A 15,515-nucleotide genomic window follows, 5' to 3' on the forward strand; every position below is an offset into this window, starting at 1 on the left:
GTTCTCTGGAAAAACTTTGGTTCAAATTACTCGATTTAGACAAATTTCAAGTTTTAGCATGACACCAGATCCTTAAACATTAATTTAAGCTATCTAAATCATTATCTATGAAGTTATTTACATCCTTGGGCAAGTACCCGGCACGGAGGCACACAATAATGGCCACACAGCGTTCGTATGCGGTAGACATCTCAGGGACTTAGTATTTTTTCTTATACAGTTTTGTCATTTTAATTTGATTAGTCCACTTTTATAAATATAAATCTCAGGGTTGCCCAAATATTGAGGTCTAAGCTTGATCCGGATTTAAAATCCTTTATATAATATATTAGAAAAATTAAAGTTTCTTAATTTTCTAAAAATATGCGATAAAGTTGTTTTTTTTAATTTTTCATATTTCTACAATTTCACGATTGTTACAATTGTGTCTTCATCATAGCTGGAGTTGAAATTTTTGTTAGGAAAACACCAAGCTTATAAATTAGAAAAGGAAAAACTCAAAGAGAAGTTTTAGCGGGAGTACTCTTTCTTCATTTTATGTTCATTATTTAGTAGGTCGTCGTGGTGTTAAATTTTCCTCTTAAGTTAGGATTTTCCCCAACTCTTTGTTTATATTCTTTAAAAATATATGCTCAAATAAATATATACGAATTTATATTTTATTACACTTTTTCCCTGTACTAATGCTACTTTAAATATAAAATATTCTCCTCTTTGTAGGGGTAACCCATTTTCTACATCCCTAAAAATCATGAAACAAAGAGGATCTTAAATCAGTAGCATCATATGTATCGCCACCACCTTCTTTTTATAATCCTTTTACCTTACAAAAATAGTAAATTCATTACTCTCATAGCCTAACTTTTGGTTTATTAAACAAACGTATGACGTGACAAATTACGCCATAATTGAAGGCGATGTCATTGAGGGGGGCGGGGATATCTTAGATGAACTTCCTCAAATGGCTATAAGTATACATAATGTATTAAATACTATTTAATGATCCCTATCAAAAGACTAGATTTGTACGAATAATTTTGTGGAAGTTCGATTAGGAAATTACGATAATCGGTGGAAAGTACGCTTGTCGTTGGAAAGGTTGGTGCAAAGTCCGAGAGATGGTAGTACTGGCGCGTATCGAAGCTATGTTTAGTTAGTAACACCTCTTGGAAGAACACATACCAACTTTTTCTTTCTGTTTCGCATTCCATTGGCGACAAATGGCCTGGAAAGATTATGGAGAGTGTCTTTTGGATTCACAAGGAATAATCCTCATCGACTATATGGAAAAAGGTAAAACTATTAGAGGTGCATATTATTGATTGTTGTTGGACTGTTTGAAACCCGAGCTGCAAGAAAAACGCCCACGAATGGCTCATAAAAAAGCCATTTTCATCACGACAAAATTAATGGAAATAGGGCTCCAACTAGGGATGACCACAGCACAAGCAATCTCATGCACCTTCACTCTTCTGTCATCCATCTTTATTTCATGAATTTTATCAATAATTTATCCGAAATTTTGAAACCACTTATTTACTGTTCTAATGGAAAGTGAAGAGTCCCCCATAATGGTTATCAAGCTTCTGTTTAGTCTCTTGGGGCGTTTTTCCTTTCATAAAGTAACGTTTAATCAACACACAAAATTATTTTTCGTCTATTTTTTGACAATCACCCACTTCTTCGATTAGAAAAAAAGTGTAACAGAAAGAAATAGACAGATATTATTGTAAATTGGTGTGTGTGTTCTTCAAGAGAGGCTACTTACTAAACATAGCCTTGAAACAAACTAATAGTGCCATCTCTCAGACTTTGCACCGACTTTTCAAGCGGCTCTCGTACAATTACATCTCAACAACAAATGCTCAGAGTTACTAATCGTCTGTCACACACAAATGATTATTTAAAATTTATTTTTCTCTCTATATGAATAAAAGAATAATCATGACAGCTTCAGAAAATGAAATAAAAACCCATATATTCAGGTAGCAACTACAAAATACCAGGACGTTTTCCATTAGAATATTATTTTCATCAATGTATTGCATCATCGAACACGTGTTAAGAGGATGTTTTTTTCAATAACTTACAAACTGCATTAGCCTATGTTAATGAAACCGAATGATTTTCTAAAAATATAAAACCCACATGATTAGTCAGTCAGATACTTTGAATAAAAATAATTATTTAATTATATACAAACACTTTAAAATCTTTATCTAAAAAAAAAAAACATTTTTTATTTAGAAATGAACAATGATTAAATTTCAAAACATAAGAAATTTTTTAACCATGCGTTAACCTAGTTGCTGTTTTAGGAATAATTAAAAAGCATTCACTTATTTTTTTATTATTCAACTAGCTAAAAATATAACAATTCGAGGTATTACTATAGATGAGACTTTTTATAAGAAATATTTTTATAAATGCATAGATAATTAAATGCAATTTTAAGATAATTTACTCAAACAAAATTAAAATAGGGTATATAAAAAGAAAATTATGCAATCATGAAAATTATATAAATACATTGATAATTATTACGTGGTCTTATATCTAACATAATTTCCTTTTATTATTGGTCAAATTACTTTCCATAAGCTTAGACTTGATAATCATGAGATATATGGCCCGTCAACATAAAAACATGCTAAAATGATAGCTGATAATGACAATTTTGACTAAAATTTAAAATTATGTAAAAAAAATACCTGACTTCTTCATTCTTTAAGTCCGCCATCTTAATCTTAACTCACCAATTTTACAAAATATTTTTTTCTTACATGTGGGGGGGGGGCATAGTCAAGTTAAACACTCAAAGAAAACTACCTTTGGCTTTAACAGTCAATCCTCCAATCTGGCACTGAACTTGGCATAACCTTGATGAAGAACACTTTGTCGGATATTGGCAACTCCCTCGAGAATGTAAGCCCACAATGATTCAACAGTGTTAATTACAGGTTTATTGGACTCTCTCTCTCCAAGACGTCCCACATATAAAAGTGGATGGAGGTCAGATCCAAGTTAGTTAGGAGGTCAAATTTACTCGAGTCTTTAAAATTTTTGAAGTAACTTACATAACTTAACAATTAAATAAACAAATATATTTTGTAACCATGTAATTAGTATCAAATATAATTTCCCAAATAATTTAACACGAACATTGACCTTTCAATAATGAGAAATGTGGGCCGTCAACAAAAAAACAAGCTATAATGATTATCCTTAAAATTGAGTGTGGATTACATGTGTGAACTTCGACGTCCATTTCTATCAAGAAATACTGCTTAAAGTAGTAGCCAAAATTGACAGTCACAATAAAGGAATGATAAATTTTGGTTAATACAGAGTCGTCTTTTAGGTGGACCAGAGTTATGGGAGTATGGTCTTCCTCCTTACCTTATATATTATATTATTTTTCTAGTCCCCCCCCCCTTCCCCCAATAATTTCCTTCAGCCGGTTAACTCTGCCAAATTCGTAAAAAAAATGAAAGGAGAATTTGATGTGCCCCTTACGGAATAAACATAACATATCAAACTTATTTTCTTTATATTTGTTTGTGAAGATTGTAGACGTTGCATGCCCTATCTCAACCATTCTTCCATCGAGTTGGTGGACGGGTTTTTCAAGACAGATTTCCGTCCTGGTCTATGAGTTAGGACAACCTAGATTACTTAAACAAATTGAAGAGCCAATTCATGTCATATATCCACAACGTATTTAATAAGTCTGAGAAGAAGTTCATGGGTATTCCAACAGGAATTAAAAGTACTTTTAGCCTTCTCGGTACCCTGATTTGAATCCTTTGGACTTATAAATATGGTAGTATATTGAGTCCAAAGCCTGAAAAGTCCTCCACAGAAAAAAATTGCCAACCTCAACACCTCTCTGCTGTCCCATTGGAGGAGGATGTCCAAGACCTACATTGCTAAAGTGTGTACTGCCTTACGACCTCGTCTGGAGGCTGTAGTTGAAGCTGGTCGACAACAAATTTAAAAAAAAAATCTTCATAATGCTTAAAGAAAGCAGTATATTATAGGTTTACCGGTACAACTTCATTTTGATCTTCTGCAATTAGTTATTTTTAGCACAATCAACCTGGTCAAACTTTCTTACGCCTAGTATATGACGTAAAGAAAATTGTTTAAGATTGTTTCAATGTTTACACCCCCAAAAATGGTCAACACTCTAGGTAAAAAATAATTATCTAAAAAATGCCGGACGAAATATTTCATAATTAATTTTTTTTTTTTTTTTTTTAAATTATACCCTTTGAATGTGCTGTTATCGAAGAAGTTCATCTTTATTATAAATCTATTAATAAATCTCCGCCTTATTCCACCCCTTCCCCCCTTCAATGTTGCCTTTTTATGATGTAAAGTAAAATTATGTCTAATTAAAATTTTGAAAAATATTAATATATTTCTTTTCAAAATAACAGAAAAATAAATTATAATAGATATTAAACTGTAAAACAGATATTTAATTAATTTTAAGCCTAATTCCTATGGTAATAATGAAAATAAATATATATATAAAGGTATGTACATACTTATTCAATATATTAGGTAATAATAATTATAACCTGATGAATAGAGCTTGTCTTTAGAATTCTAAATAGATAACGATACATTGATTAAAAATAGAAAATTTATTTTTTGTTTGTATGTAATCAATAAAAAGTCTTCCAAATTCAATCATTCCCGTCTAATTGATTATGCTTGTTACCGGAGGAAGGTCGTGTCAGTTGGATATCTGTAATTCATTTAACTTTTTTTTTTAATAGGGAGAGTTTCGATTATTTATTTGGTAATTAGTTTATTACAGTATTTTCCAAAATTTATATAGTGGTTAGGTATAAAAATGATGCAAACCTATCTTTAATTCTAATTCAGTGAGTGTTTTCGTATGATATTGTCGATGTGAGTCATTTTGTGGACCTGAATGATCCTATTTTAAAAGATTTGTTACTTTTATCGAAGAGAAAGTTGAGACTTCCTTCCTTCTATTTTATCATTGGCACATAGTTACTCCAGTCATAGAAATGGTAGAGAGTTAAATAAGTAGAAAATATGAAGTTTAATAAGTAGAAAATACCACAAAAACCTTACTTGCTCCGATTGGCTAATTGCTAAATCCCCAAGAGACGTGGAGTCAGGCAAGATTGAGGACCTCATATCCAAAGTGTAGGGGGACTTTGATTCTGCAAGAGTCAAACTTAGTTCTGTTCCGATTGGTATATGTACATACAAAAGTCTATTCGAAGTCTATCAAAACATACAACCCAATAAAATAGTTAATTTATGGCCACGTTTACAGATATAATTTATTCCGGACTGGACCATAACTTGATAATCATATTTAGTCATGTAGATTGTGTGTATTTTTTAGCTGACCTGTTTTTTGGAATTGGTCATCTAAAGAGTGGATTTTCTTTTCCTTTGTTGTTGTCATATTTAATTTTTGAATAGTGAACTTCCTTTCCTATTAGATTCAGTTATATTCAAAACCTGATTGAACATTCGTGTTTGCTCTTAAAAGACTGGGAGTGACCTTAAGGATTTGTTGCAGAGTTCTTGTTGGATTCAGAGTAGAATTGGGCATCCACATTGGGGGTATTGTTGCCAATGTTCTTGTTTATTTCCTTCGCCTCTCCTCCTTTGGCACAGCTGATCTTAGCTACTCCTCTGCTCCATAACTTTCTTCAAATTGTCAGGGTTACCATATTGATTTTTGATTTATTTCATTTTCTTACACGACAAAAACACACTCAATTTTAATCAGTAATCATAGTTGTCATATGTGTTTTAGGGACGAAGAGAGAGGGCCAGTATTAGAGGGTGACATATGTAAGTGATGCACTGCTCATCTTTGTATCAGACGATTACTTGTTAGAATAAAATAATAATGCTAAAAAGGAAGATATACTATTGTAAATTATGGTCGGTAAATTAAAAAATGAAGAAAAAAAAATCATGTCCTATATAATTACATCCAAATTTTCAGTACGAATATTGAAAATGCTAAAAAGTCTTAAACATTTACTGTCTATCGAAAATAAATTTTCCTCACGACCCGCTTTATCAACTCTCTAACACAAAAATATAGTGTATTTTGTTGTCGCTGTAGATCTAATAATTTATCAAGTGTGTTGTCCACTGACCTATGTGGTTTTATTTACTATCATTTTGATTTGTGATGTTATACGAAGCCAATACAGGAAGACCACAAACCAAAAGTTCACTTTTTTTGTGTTTAATGATCCATTAATTTCCTAAATACAATTAAATAATGAAGTTTCTAAAATAAACAATGGTTAAACTGCTCAAATCGACTATTTTTTTAACTAATTTATCAATATGATGCAAAGGCTGTAATCTTAATTTCTATGGTAGAATTTATCGACCTATTAATTGTGGGGCATTCATAGTCACTAACATCAGCCTCCCCTCCTAATAATAAAGAAAACAGGCCCCCATAACAAATAATAATTTTCGAGACTGGATACGTATTACGTAAAAGAATAAAATGATATCTTGAGTGATTGGTAAATAACTTTTTACAAATCTATATATAATTAAGCAAAGTTGTTCTTTTTGCCTGTATGAATATATCATAACGATTCATCAGGTGCACTGTAATTAGTACCCCCAGACGTATATTAGCATATTTTGATCTAAGAAATAATATTGTAGTCGTATTAATGAAATATTGCAGGCGTGTGCGTATAACAAGAGAACTGCTCCTGTTTTTAATGCTTCCTTATGTATATCATTCACAAATATAATTCATTTGCAATTTCTGTATTTGTTAAGATTTGATTTAAATATAAACGCTGGTATGTTAACAAATGAATGGTTTGATTAATTTTTGAAGGCTCTAAAGTACTCATCAATCATTCAATGATTTTCTCTTTTTTTCCCGCCAAAAAGTCTTATTTTTCTTTTTTCATTCATGAGAACAGAAGACGTCAAATAAATTTATTTAAGTATTGTGTAGTTTCGTGTGAGTGAGCAGATGCACTGAGGATTTCATCAGGAGTTACTTTATATTTTATTAAGGTAAACTTTGTCTTTTCCCCAAAGCCAATTTAGTCTCGACACTGCCTGGAATATAAACGCCAGTGATTATTATAATTGTTTTAATAAAATTGTTAATTTGTGCTTAAGAAGTAATGATTTGTTTTCGTTTTGCGTATACCGTGTTTTAGATATCAAATATTTCTCTGAATGGATATTATTTGTAATAAAAAGCATACCTGTATAGATAAATAGAAAGAAAAAAGTTTAGGTCCTACTAATAGGCACAGTGAATCCTTGTTTGTTCAAAAGCCCTTCCGAAGATGTGCATTTAAATAAAAAATTTATATAATTGAACAAATATAACCAGTTTTTGCATTGAGGATACTTCCTCGTCAGTAGTTTTTACTACTACGGGATGCCTAAAAGTATCTGTTTAATTATTTCTTCAAGTTGTACTAGAGATATTGTGTTCACTAGACGTGGGTTGATATCAAAATATTTTTCAATCCACTATTTTACCAATAATTAGATATACCCCTATTCCTAAAAATTATTTATTTTGTTTCGTCAAAATTGGTTTGTTTTGTTTTACCCAATAGGTTTATTTCTCAAGGATAGAATATTCAATTGACTGATTAATGTATTACTTGATCGAAAAATTCGATCCGATGAATGACAAATTTATTTGAATAAAAACTATTTGAGTCATAAAGTACACATTCATATATTTGATTCCAGTTTAGATTAACGAAGTGGCCGTAGAAAATAAAAGAATGGTTTGAATGACAGACATACATGGCAAGCCATGGTAATGGATAAATCTTATCTTGGATGTTTTGCATAATATTTGTCGAGTACATAATTCATTACAAATGCATTCATTCTTGCATTTTAGTGTAAGTACTTTGTGTATTAAACATTACCTGGATACAAAAATGTAATAATACATTATTTTTTTTCCACTCCCGGATTTTATCTAATTTCATCATTTACAATATGAGAGTAAATATCGAAATTTCAAAGAACTTTCTCCGATTTCGATACGATGTATAGCCCCGATCTAATATCCACATATATATCACACCACTCTTGGTATAACTTCTGATATATTTTATCCAAGGTACATAATGTAATCAGGGCAATTTTAATGTTCCTAATCCCTTATTGGACATTTATTAATGGCGATGAAAATCCCATGCATTTTTTTTCATATCGCCCGATTTTTTGGAGTTGGCAAACTGAAGAGCGAATTTTCTTTTCCTAAGCTGTCTCATTATTATATCATTTCTGAGAAGTGAACATCTTTTTCTACGAAATACAATTAAACCTTGAGGTTTGGCTGCTGAATTATAATTGTAAGTCCTTGTTGGACGTCATCAGTGCCATTCTTGGCAATGTCCTTGTTTATTTCCTTCAACAGTTTCCTTATGTTACAGCTGATTGGTGCTGCTCTCCTCAAAAACATTCTTCAAATTATGTTAACACGTTGATTTTTTGTTTCTTTTTTTTAACATGCCCAAATGGTTCTGAATTAGCATCAATGTGCATTAAATGTTTCTTTTCGTCAGCGTTGTTTTTACATGCTTTGTAGATGTTAACAGATCCGCAATGTTTATCATTGACTCAAACTATTGACCTGACGGCCAACAGTTTGTCTATTTTCAACAAAAGGAATATCACCAATTACGATAGAGTACCCATTGTTTTATAAGAGATAATGATCAAGGTAAGCTTAGATATAATACTATAATTGAGTGATATCAAGCAAACAGTGATGACACCAATGTTTCGACAAAGCAGTGGTGCCAATTCGTTTTGATTTATTATGTTAGTAGTTATCAAACTGTGAATATAAGATTATAAAATGTATATGATGGTTATCCGTTCTTTGACAATTTTTTAAATAAATAACACTGTCTCATGTATTGTTTATATTTATTTGTTTGAGATTGTGGAACATCTATGAAATAGGGAACGTTGAATATGAACCTTTTTTTCGATATCCTATTACACAAATATAGGAGTTTTAAGCAAAATAATAAATTCAATAATGATCAAAGTAACCCCATTTGTATCTTTGACATTTTGGCCTACAAGACTCGACCTCTTCCTTGAAGACTCCACAAAAAAAGATACGTGCAATAAAACAGAGTTCCTTTCATTGATGATCTGCCAAAAATTAACTGTATTTGTTATAACCCATTATTATTTCTCAAATTCAAAAAATGTACCAAATTAAATAGACCAATAATAAAATATATAAATATGGAAGCAGTTATAGATAGCATCACAAAGCTACAAAACCTCGTAGATACGGATTACGCCGAAAATATCTTTACAATTTTAATCTAGAACTTTATCAAGATGTACTTCAGCATGCAGTTGTAATTGGGTATGTTAATAAAATAAAAATAACTAATATGATGTCTTGTCTACCCTAATCATCCATGTAACCCCTCCCCCCTTTGGGGGCAATGATGGCTTCCAGGCAGCCAGAGAATGCTTTGCACTCATTGCGGATGTTATCTATCTTCAGGCATGACATCCCAGTGCTGGTGGACGGTGCCCTTGAGGTTGTTGATATTAGGGTGACAGACGGTGCAGGCCTTAGCTTCAACATGCACCCAAAGTAAATTCCAATAAGTTGGCATCTGGAGGGTAAGGGGCCACATTTTCTTTGGCCAGAAAGGCAAGTTGTCCTACAACATTTCTGGGCCTTTTTGAACAAATAATATAAAGATATTGTGTTCACGAAAGATGGGTTGATATCAAAATATTTTTCAATCCACTTTATTATCAATAATTAGATATACCCATATTCCTGAAATTATTTATTTTGGTTCGTTAAAATTGGTTTGTTTTGTTTAACCCAATAGGCCCACCATCCTGCTGGAACACCACGTTCAGTTCCTGATTATTGGTCTTGGATCCATGGTAGTAACTTCTCCTCCGTTGGTTTCTTTCAAGTGTCCAACATTGCACGGACAAAAATTCGTTGGTCATGTTCAGATGGCATTTTCTCGACTTCTAATACACTTAGGAAGATCTAGTTTATTTTTGTTTTGTTTTTTTAAGTATTTGGCCGGAACAATGTTACCGCATTCACATAAACTTTGATTCATATTGCAAAAAAGAAGTGTAAAGAATTTTTCGCTACACCCAGGATATGAAATCAATAACAACTGAATTTTTTGTAATTCTTATCTGACCAGAATCAATGCACCAAATATTTCCTTTTTCCGAAAAGCTTTTTCCATGATACAAGTTTTGGTTTCGCTTCATAATAATAGTTCACAGTTTGATAAATCATATCAGATAAGTGACGTCTACCATTGGCATTACACTGCATAAACTAGGCTTGAGTATTTTAATACCGATTGAATTTCATTTAATAATTTATATTTAAATAACTTTTCATCAAGAGATTTTTGAGATATATTGACTTTTACAAAAAGATTTACGATTTAAATAACAACATATTTTATTTCATAGTTGTGGATAAATAGTTTATTAAAGAATTATTAATTTGCAATTTCGCAAAAAATCTACAAAATTTTGTTTTTCCATAGTAAATCCGGTTTCAATAACACAATTTCGACAAACTGCGTAAATTTAAAATTCTTCGATGAAACCTAATTTGATTGCATTAACTGAAGCTCTTTAGCCGTGTAATTATTTGCCTTAAATAAATTTGCAAATTTCAAATTAAAATTTAAAACAACGTTTTTTTTTAAATAGAAGCAATTGAGAGCTATATTAAAATTTGCTAAATTTTATTAATATTATGGTATACTATATTTTGAATATTTTTACGATAGCAATCCCACGTTCTTCACTTCTCCAACACATGATAGTAACTGATTGTATTTCTAAAAAAAATAAATAAATTAGAATCTTGCCTACACCATGTACACTCCACCATTACTTCTACACCCTCATTGCCTCGCATTATAAAAAAAGGCAGTTATGTTGCCGCACCTTGTAAATATATATATGGGTTTTGAAAAAAATGTATCTATTATACAAATATATAATTGAACGTTGCACTAAAATCCTACTGTTAAAAAAACCTTATAGATAGATGAACTCACTTATATTTATTTACCAAATTCTTTAATCATTTTTTTCTTTTACAAATTCAAAAATACAGCATAAAAACGGATATAACAAATCGCTTGAAGATTATGATGTCAGTTCAAATACACGTCCTTCTCAAAAATAAAACTTAAAAGAGAAGAGAATGATGGCATGTCAATTATCTTTACAAATTGTGCACCGACTGGAGTGCAGTATTTATTGTCTCTATTCTTTTTGAAGCAAATGAATTTCTCTATTCATTCTTTATATTAAAAAAAAAAATGTTATATTCTCTTTTGACTTTATCTTCTCATCCTGATTGATGTTTTACTACAAATGATTCCTTTAATTTTTCTTTTTAAGCTATAATAAAGACCTTAATAATAATATAAAAAGACATCTGATATCCCTATAATTTATTTAAAAATATTATGGCTTGATAAGAGTCATTAAAGCCCTTGTCTATGCTCCTTCATTATCTCCCATATGAAAAAATGACTATTTTAAACGTTATCACAGAGTTGCTTGAATGACAACGTCTCCAGAACACATCCATTACGAATAAGAAGGTTTATTTTATTGTTGGCAACCTCAACCTTGCTTCTTTTTCTAAAGTTGTTATCATTAATCTTTCATTCTATAGGAGAGAACATATAAGTATAAAGTGTAACCATGAGTGTGGTTGCAGATGAATGATTGTGTGTAATGCTCCACAGTTATATGGGCATGTTGTACCAAGAGTAGTTCTGTCTATGTCTTTGCTTGATGCACAATGGGGCCTATGTTTATTTCATCAATTTCACAACTGCTCGCAGTTATTTTAATGAAACGTTATGATAGCTAAACTGCTCTTTAAAAAAAACAATAAATTGTAAGGGTATCGACGTATCTCATGGACAACGCACTCGGAGGAAATTATTATCTTGCACTCAATCTGCAGAGGTTTGTATCCGGTCATTTATAATGAAAGAAATACATAAATTTGTACAATGATGAAAATCCGTTGTGAAAGTGCCATGTAAGTAAAAAAGAAACCGAAAATCAACATGGTACCCCTGACAATTTGAAGAATGTGTAGTAGGAGATAAAGAATAATACCCCTGGCGTTTCATTGTATCAGCTACATTCAGCTGTGACAAGGGAAGACGGCAAGGTAATACAAATACAAGGTTAGACCATCATATAATCAGGCTTGCATGAATTTTCAATCTAATGTATTGTACCGACTGTTGGGCAAGATAGTCAGATTTTGACAAAACACACAACACCCCATAGTCTATTGTTAGAATTTTGAATTTAATGTGTGGTAATTTATTTTTTCTCTTTTACCAATTACAAATTAACGGGTAAGCTAAAAAACACACTGGATTTACATCATTATTTATGCATGCTGATGGAGTAAATATCCATGTAACACTAGAATGTTTTCTCAGACTTTATTCTTTCCGCCATACAGCATTTTTTAGACAACTAGGATAAACAATAGGCTACAGACTGTCCCACAATTTTGTACGTTATTTTCTTTTTGTTTGATGATGCCTTATTGACTTAGACAACATGTATCTGTTCTTAATTAGGCTAACAAACAAGTTTATTTGCTGTATATAAAAAAATATAACCCTAGGCAACGTGACTAACAATAAGTGGATTTCAGTATTTAACACGAATCTTTGACCTTCCGATCAAATTATTTTCTATCAAATTGAGCAAAGTCCAAATTTTTTTATGAAACTATTTTTGAATGCAGATTTTTGTAACGCAAGAACGTAATTTCTAGTTTCAGAAATAGGACATTATTTAATATTTTAGTCATGGATTGGTAAATTAGTTGTATTATTAATTATGAAATATGTAGTCGATTGAATGGGTCAAAATCATGTAAGTAGGCCAAGAGTTTTCCCTTAAAATGCATTGGTGTATTAAGACAAAGAAGATATCTGAGGATATTAAGTGCCTTGCACATATTTTGCAAAACAAAAAAATGTTATTCTCATTGTTATATAATATAGTGAAGATATTTGCCATAAAATCATTTTTCTATGTGGACTTAATATCGAAACGTGGGCTTACACTGGATTTATTCTGAACGCATTGCCTCTCCTTCTTCGTTATTATTATTCATTTCATACTAAATTTTGGGAAATTTTAGAATGACTACATTAAGAATAATAATCCTTATAACACAAAGAAAGAAGATATGCGATCAAAACGCGTGCTTAAGCACATCAGTGAACTCAATTTCAGAACTGTGTCACTACTTAATCCGAGAAATAACAATGAAGGAACATGCATGTGTCATTTATATTTTTGAAGCAATGTTTGTCTATTCGTAGGCATCTAATAACTTCCAGCAATGCTGGTTACTACGTCTAGTAACCCAAGAAAAAAAAAACACCAAGTGACGTCACGTTGGATCGATTTTAACTTCTTTAAGGACCAACAAATGGGAACGGACCGTCCTGGACTGAACCGCAGTACCACCATAAGTGAGGAGGGAGGAGCAAATTATGAAACGATCACCTTATCACGTGCACTCAAATGATTTTTTGGGAGGCATTGGGGGGTAACTAGGTTTTTGTTTCTTTAGAATGGGCGTGTTGGGATTTTTTTTTATAAATTATAAATTTTTAATAGAGACAATAAAGTTTTATTTTTTAAATTTAAGAGTTAAAATTCTCAGAAACATACTTAATTTGACTGAATAACCATTTAATCGAAAATCGTGACATTATAAATTTTATGACAAGATAAATTATCCGGGGTTATTCGGGGGTGACTGAAGTACTGTACCGGTACAATAATCACATAATCACTGGCTAACGTAAACTGCAAACAAGGAATACTACTACCCCAACCAGTGATGTTGATTGTTACTGGTTGTTCATAATTGTATCCTTAGGAATACAATTCCCATTCACCATTTGAGATTGATGAAATAATGTCCAATAATTAACAGAGAATCAAAACAGCATATTTTCGTATTTTTTTATATGATATCAATTATGTAATTTTAGCTGGTTAATACAATGAAATCTTTTCTCGTAATCAATTTCCTTTGTTTATAAGCAACTTGAGTATGTTTAATCTATTTAAACACTAGTTGGCTCTGCAAATTTGAAAATTACGTCACAAATCATCAATACTTATTAATAATAAATATAATCATATATAATCTTAATGAATAAATAACAATTTTAGAAATCTATATTAATATATTATTTATGTAGTTTAATAATGATTAATTCAGTAATTATCTCAATTTACAAAGAAGTAAAATACTAATTTAACGCATAACTATTAAATATTTATATAAATTCTTGCAAATTTGACACTTTTTGCTATGATGTTTATCCAACTCTTCTAAATAATGTATAGTACCATTCTTTGACGCTCTTAATCTACATGATAGTACTTAAAGATTTATTTTTTTAATGTTGACAACATACCAATAAGTTCTTCAGCGTCCATGTTGTGGCACCTTACCCCCGCAATTTCACCCTTGAATCTTTCAGATAAGTTATCAATGTCTAATTCAAAATACTTTTTATATTGCCTCTCTAAAACAACTACTGTGGACGAAATGCAAGCTTTCATCATATCATCGAAGGAAGAATTAATTTTCATTCTTTGAAGTTTACAAAATGTGCTCTCCATTACTCATGGTTCTCCAAAGAAATCATTATTTGATTTAGAAATCGATGTATGATCTAAAAAAACTCTTTTTAATCGTTCGACAACTTCTTTAACTATTTGAATCGCATCACGATAGTTCAATTGATTATCATATGAGTTGTAAAACTATTCAACCATTTCCCTATCAGAAGGTTGCCCTCACAGCTAGAACATGACGTTGGGTTAAACAAGTGGAATTATTAAAATCTTCATAAATGGAATTTTCCAGTCTTTCGGACTTTACCTTCTATTTTGATACTAAAATTTCTAAGACTGTGTTTTCCTTTTGAAGTGAAGAAAGTGAGACAAATATTCCATTGAATGTTTTAGGATCATTTTGGGAAAGAAAAGCTTGGGGCTCATTTAACGGAGGTACGTCAAGTTGTTTATGAGGCACTTTGAGAATGAGAGGTCTGAGGATCATTTAAGTTTGAGGTTTATAAAGAAGGATTTAAAGGCTCAAAAGCGTTAGGCAACCAAAATAACGGTTTATTACATTCATCTGAGAATTTTTTTATCATATTTTTATACGAAAGTTTCTTGATTTTTTTATATATCCTGTAGACAGTCCGTTTAACAGCAAAATAACAAAAAATCATTTGTTATTAAATATCTAGATTCGCATGTTTCCTTCAACTTTTGTCATTATAATTTCTGGATATTACTTAGACATGAAAAATGTGTTCATTTCTGAGATCCTGGCTTGACTCTGGAAATGAGTTAAGATGCTGACAAATAAACGT

The sequence above is a fragment of the Lepeophtheirus salmonis genome, chromosome 11, assembly GCF_016086655.4.
Source record: "Lepeophtheirus salmonis chromosome 11, UVic_Lsal_1.4, whole genome shotgun sequence".
Classification (NCBI taxonomy): Eukaryota; Metazoa; Arthropoda; class Copepoda; order Siphonostomatoida; family Caligidae; genus Lepeophtheirus; species Lepeophtheirus salmonis.